Genomic DNA, 6,332 nt, shown 5'->3' on the forward strand with positions numbered 1-6,332 from the left:
TATATATATATATATATATATATATATATATAAATTATTTAGTTTTTATATAATAAAAAAAATTTAAAATATATAAAAATAATTTATTATATTTTTTATTTTTCTTCACTTTTTTTTCTTTCAAATTTTTTAATATTTTCAATTCCTCACATTTTCCTCTAAATTTTCTAAAACTAAACATAATCTTAAACATTTTTTTGAGAGGTTATTTTTATTAGTCTCTTTTAAGATTTTGACTAAATATATTTAATTTTTATAGATTAAAAATCATTATGTACTTTCTTTATTTTGAGTGAGAGATAAAGTGAAAATGAAAAATGAAAAATATAAAAAGGGTATTTGATGAAATTTTAAGTTTATGAAGATAGTATTGCAGACCCCCTCAACTGGGGGGCAGGTTTTTCTTTATTATTTTCATTCATTTTCTTTTTTTCTTCTTCTTTGCTGTTTTTTTTATCCACCCGAGGACGGCTGGAAGTGAAAGGGGGGAGAAGGCAGAGCTTTTGGGAGGCAGATGGGACGGGATACGGCTGGCTTGCTGAGGAAGACACGAACAGAAGAAAAACAGGGGAAAGAAGAAAAAAAAGAAGGGGGAAGAAAAGAGAGACAGTAGGGAACGGCTGAAAAAGAGGAGACCTGTAGAGGAAGAGGGGGTTTTTCAGGAAGAAAGGGAAACCAGGCAGAAGAAGCTCCCTTGGGCGCGGTAAGTTTCCATTTCTTAACGCATACTTCACCATTTGATAATATATACATGATATCTCATTGTTTGCTGTGGACATCAAAGGCCACAGGTTTGGTTTTGGGTTGAACCCGTTTGTATGCACACTATGCTCTGTTCCCGTTTTCATTTCTCTTTGGTGCTCATCTCTGTACATGTATGGCCGTCATCATCCTCATGCTCCCCTAGTGCACCTCATTTTCCTTCTTTGAATTTCATGGGTCTTTCACGTCATAAGCCTCCACTACCACCTTTTCTCTCCTTACTGTTTCCCTACCACATTCATACCCATCATGTCTAGGGTGCTTCACCAGCTGCCCCATTCATGCCCACCATATCTATTATCACTCATCCTTGCCATCCCGTCAAGCTGCCTTATCAAACCCATTTTTCTACTCCCCCATATCCATACTCATATACCCGCACCCCTCCATGCAAAGACCACCCCTAACTCTCACCTCCGTTTTCCAATGCCTGTAAAAACCATCCCCTCTCACCTTAGCATGCCCATGTACGGCTACTTCACACCCTGCCATAGCCTCCATCTCTCTCAAAACCTTCATCGGACACTTACCATCCTGACCATGTCTTCCCCGTCAAGCATCTTCTTGCCTGCGCGTTCCCAGTGGTCTCCACGCTATCGCTAGTCGGATCAACCCCGAGGTCGCTGGCCGGAATCCCAAGGTCGTTGTCGATGGAGGTGGTCTCGCTGGAGGGTTCACTGTCGAAGTGCTAGCTGAAGACGGCGTCGAGATTGTTCTCGGAGGAGCGGAGCTCGGATAACTGCCAGCCCCATGGTGGCGTCACGCCTCTGTGCCTGGTCGGAGAGTCCAGTCCTCCTTTGGATACCACCGACCGGCGTGCCACCAGAACGAAGATGACCCTTCCCCCGGATGTCGGCGTCGACAGCAGCCGGACTTGGAAGCCCCCCCACGAGCGCATCAGGATGACTCGTCGCGGATGGCCTATCACTTCCTCAGTCGCCGCCGTTTGCTTCGTCACCATGCAGCCACGCACTTCCGCCGCCGGCACCACCGTCGTCAATGGTCTTTCTCCTCGAGATGGGCGCGCCCTCCCCTCCAGTCGGAAAGCTATGAAGTGGGTGCGCAAGGACCGGGCCTGTTGGAGACATGCATGCATGCACGCGTGGAGGGCCCAATACCCATGGGCCTCACCTGAAGGATCTCTTCCACCTTGGGCCTGCCTTTGAGTGCATCCCGTTTAGCATACTCACCTGGATAGATAAGCCCATTTGGCTACTTCAGCTCTAAAATAAGTTTTCAAATTTCTAACCTTAGGAACTTATTAATGTATTCATCTTTTTTTTTTGTTTTTCTTTTGTTTGTTTTTTTATTATTTTTTATCATATTTTATTTTTACCAATTTAGATTAGCTCGACTTAAGCATAATTAAAAGACAAATTATTAAGGTTGAATATTGTTTTTAAAACTTAAAATAATTTATATTTTACCTTCATTGCTTTAGTTTTGTCTAATCATCATGTATGAAAATTTATATATAATCGATTTATGTTGATCTCAATGAATTTTCTACATTCCGAATTTTAAGTCCCATATTCAAAACCTATGTCTTTTGAAACCATTCATCAAAAATCCGACTTCCTAAATTAATTTTCAATGTCAAATATTCGACTGTTTAGAAACTATTCTTGGTATTATTATTATTAGTCCGCATTCATGTATTTAATTCTTTTAAAAATTCCAATCACTAAAATTCATTTCTTCAAAAATTCGACTTCCTAAATTAATTTTCGATTTCAAATATCCGACTATTTACTTTCATCTGTTTAAATATAATCCTTGTTATTATTATTATTAGTCTGTATTTATGTATTTAATTCTTCTAAAAACTCCAATCATTAAAATTCAATTCTTCAAAGAAACCTGACTTCTTAAGTTAATTTTCAATCTCAAAATTTCCAGTATTCAATTTCACTCACTTAAATATTATATTTGTTAATTATTATTATTACTTCATATATATTTATTCATCCTCTTCTAAGATTCGCACTCATTAAAGTCCAATTCCTTCAAAAATCTCATATCCTAATTTAATGTTCAATCCTAAAATCCCACTATTTGTCTAAATGTCATTTGCTTTAATTAGAATTAATATCCTATTTTTATTTATTTATTTATTTATCTATACCAATCCTCCAAAAATCTTATTATTATTATCATCATTAATCCAAACTTTCAAAAATCTCATTATTGTTATTATTGTTAACTCGACTTCCAAAATCTATTTATTATTATTATTACTATCATTAATCCAAACCTTCAAAACCCTATTATTATTATTACTAACCCAAATTTCAAAATCTATTTATTATTATTTATTATTTTCACTAATCCAAACCTCCAAAATCTCATCATTACCATTATCATTAATTCACATTTTCAACATCCCTTTATAATAAATTTATTATTATCATTAATCCCAACTTTCAAAATCTCATCATTATCATTATTATTAATGCGCACTTTCAACATCTATTTATTATTATTATTATCTTCATTAATCCAAACTCTCAAAATCTTATTATCATTATTGTTAACTCCACTTTCAAAATCTATTTATTATTATTATTATTATCAGTAATCCAAATTCTCAAAATCTTATTATTATTATTAATTCACACTTTCAAAATTTTATTATTATCATTATTATCATCAATTCAAACTTTCGAAATCTTATAATTATTATTATTATTATTAATTCAACCTCTTAAGACCCCATTACTATCATTATTATGAATTCAACTTTCAAAAGTCTATGGTCTCGCAGTTCAATTTCCTAAAGTTCGTTTCTCATTTTCTTTAACAAATTTCGATTAAATCACCGGAGCTCTAACCTTCAAAACTTAATTCCAAATACTCCAATTTTCAAATAAGCTCCAATAACTCAGTTTTCATTCGAATAGTTTTTAATCACATTTCAGTTCCTAAATAATCTTCTGATCTTCTTGATTTTACGTAAGCAATAATAATTTCTTCATAATTCTAAAAACACGGGATTCGTGAGATTAATTCGTGAACAATAAATTGGGGCTTTGTTGGGGGCCCTATGTTTGATCCCTTTTTGACTGTCCATTATCGTGCCTAATGTATTTCGCTTGAGCTTCGTTTCGCACTCCGATATGCATGAGTTATATTTTGTATTCATTAATTGTGCACTAATCCCGTTTCTTGATAGCGCGTTGCTGTTTGCTGCCCAGGTACGCATTCACTCATTCTGATCATTCACTATACATATTTTGATTCTCATATATGCATGATTGATGTGAGTATCCATTGACTTTCTTATTCGATTGCCACGTCAGTTTCATTTTATTAGTAGAGACCCGACTTTAGGGGCTTAGAGGGGTGCTACGGTCTTCATCGTACCTTCCCGATAAGTAACCTGGCCCCCGAACCCGATCCGGTTTTTCACAGACCACCCTTTCCAAAGTATGGAGTCACACTTAGGGTTTTTCTTTCTTATTTTGTTTACCCTTTAAAAATAAAACAAAAATAAGTGGCGACTCCAAGTCAGTTTTTAATTAATAAAAATCATGTTTTTTTAAATTAAAATCGAGCTCGCCATCGAGTGGGAAACGCATTGAGCCGAAATGCGGGGTCCACAAGTATATATTTAACTAAAACCTTAGAAGATGTGAATCAAATTAACATTTCTTTTGAGTAAAAATGTTTTATACATGATTACATGATGCCAAATAAACATACTTGCATTATGAGATTTAAAAATTAGAGAAGTTATTAAAATAATTTCATGACACAAAGACAAATATTTATTTATTTTTCAACATTTTATGATTGTGAATTTATGATATTATTAAAAAATATTTCTACATTCTTCTTACCAAAAAAAACAAAAATCAATTATTAGAACAATCGAAATTTCTAAGTATTTTAAGGGCTCAATTGGCACCATCGAAGCATAATAAAATGAAGGAGTTGAACAAATTTGAAAATATAAAAAAGACACTTTAAAAATATATTGTTATTAGAAATTATAAATTAATTATCATCGGAATTAAAAAAACACATTTAATATGAAAAAATTCCAATATATGAAACAGTGGCTGAAGAGAGCGAGAGAACACACGCTACTGCAGACGGGGTTACGGAGATGGAGCACCTTACTTTGGGTGATGTCAGTGCCAGCTGGACTGTACAATCACACTGTACGATGCCACTCTTACTTTAAAAAAAATTCTTTTCCTTTTAAAGTTGGAAACTTTAATTTGAAAAAAAAGAAAAGAAAAAAAGAGTAGTATACCACATGATGGGGTAGATTCGTAATGGTGGTGGATGACAGGTCAGCTTGGTACCTGATTTTGTTCTTCAACTACTATAAATTATTCATATTCCTTTCATCCTTGGGAGTAATTGAGGATACCAAATTATTTGCATTTCTTACTATTTTTTTTGTGTCTACTTCCCACCTTTGATTGTCCTTTTTTTTTTTTTTTTTTAATGGTAATGCAACTTGGACCTATTTTTAGAAGGGTTTTTAATTTTTGCTCTTTGTCCATGAAATAATTTGTAGAATTCTTTTTATAAGCAGAATCTACCTATTATATATCATCCCATTACTTCTAAACAAATTAAAAGGAATAGAAAGAAAAAGAAAAAAAAACAATTGAAATGGGTATTTCCTTTCTTCCATGTGTAAAAAGAGGGGATAATTAAATAATAACTTTTAGCGTTATTCATAATGTATCTAGAATCTCTCTTTATTATAATTTCAAATTTCATAATGGTAGTGGACAAAGAATATATTATTCTTCGTATATAGGTTTTTTTTTTCTTTAGTGTTAGTTAAAAGAGAAAAGTAATAGAAATTCTCTCTTTTCCCTTTAAGTTAAGATTGCCTCCAATGTATATTTAGCTGCAAATGGGAAATACATGTGGGTAGGGAATGGATCAAATTTATCCATCAAGGAGTCCACCGATGTGCAAATCCCCTTCATTCAAATACCAATTCTAATTTTATTCCTTTTTTTTTTTTTTGTGATGGAAATAGGGCTAAGAGGCATTTAGATTCGAAAACAAGCAAAGAGTAGAGACTACTAGGAAGGGTGATGGTTGAAGAATGAATGAGGCTATATAATATTATAGAGTGCAATGCTTGGGAATCATGAATGGTCATAAAATTCAGTGTCTACTTCAATCGCTATTTTGTCTTGTCACGTTTACTTCATTGCTATATCCTTTAATTTATTTTATTCATATTTTACATTATTCTTCTCCACTCCCTTGTCTTTTCTCTCACTCACACTTCACCATCAAGAATAAAGTGCTCAAACATAGGACTATTGAGTATGCCATGGGATTTCTCAAATGTTTGGAGGTCACTTTCTTAAATTTACAAAATAAGAATGTATAGTGTTAAGTACTTCAATACCTTATGTATATTATAATGAGACATTAAATGTTTAGATTCGTGACCTGCTATGGATCTGTTATATACAGTCTCCTTATGAACTTATATTCGTAATCTAAGAAGGTGAAAACTATCATCTTTTTAAGATTATTTCTATAATCTTTAAATTACAAATCTTTCTATTATGTAATTATCTGACATGTCC

Source organism: Vitis vinifera, chromosome 5 (genome assembly GCF_030704535.1).
Source record: "Vitis vinifera cultivar Pinot Noir 40024 chromosome 5, ASM3070453v1".
NCBI classification, from domain to species: domain Eukaryota; kingdom Viridiplantae; phylum Streptophyta; class Magnoliopsida; order Vitales; family Vitaceae; genus Vitis; species Vitis vinifera.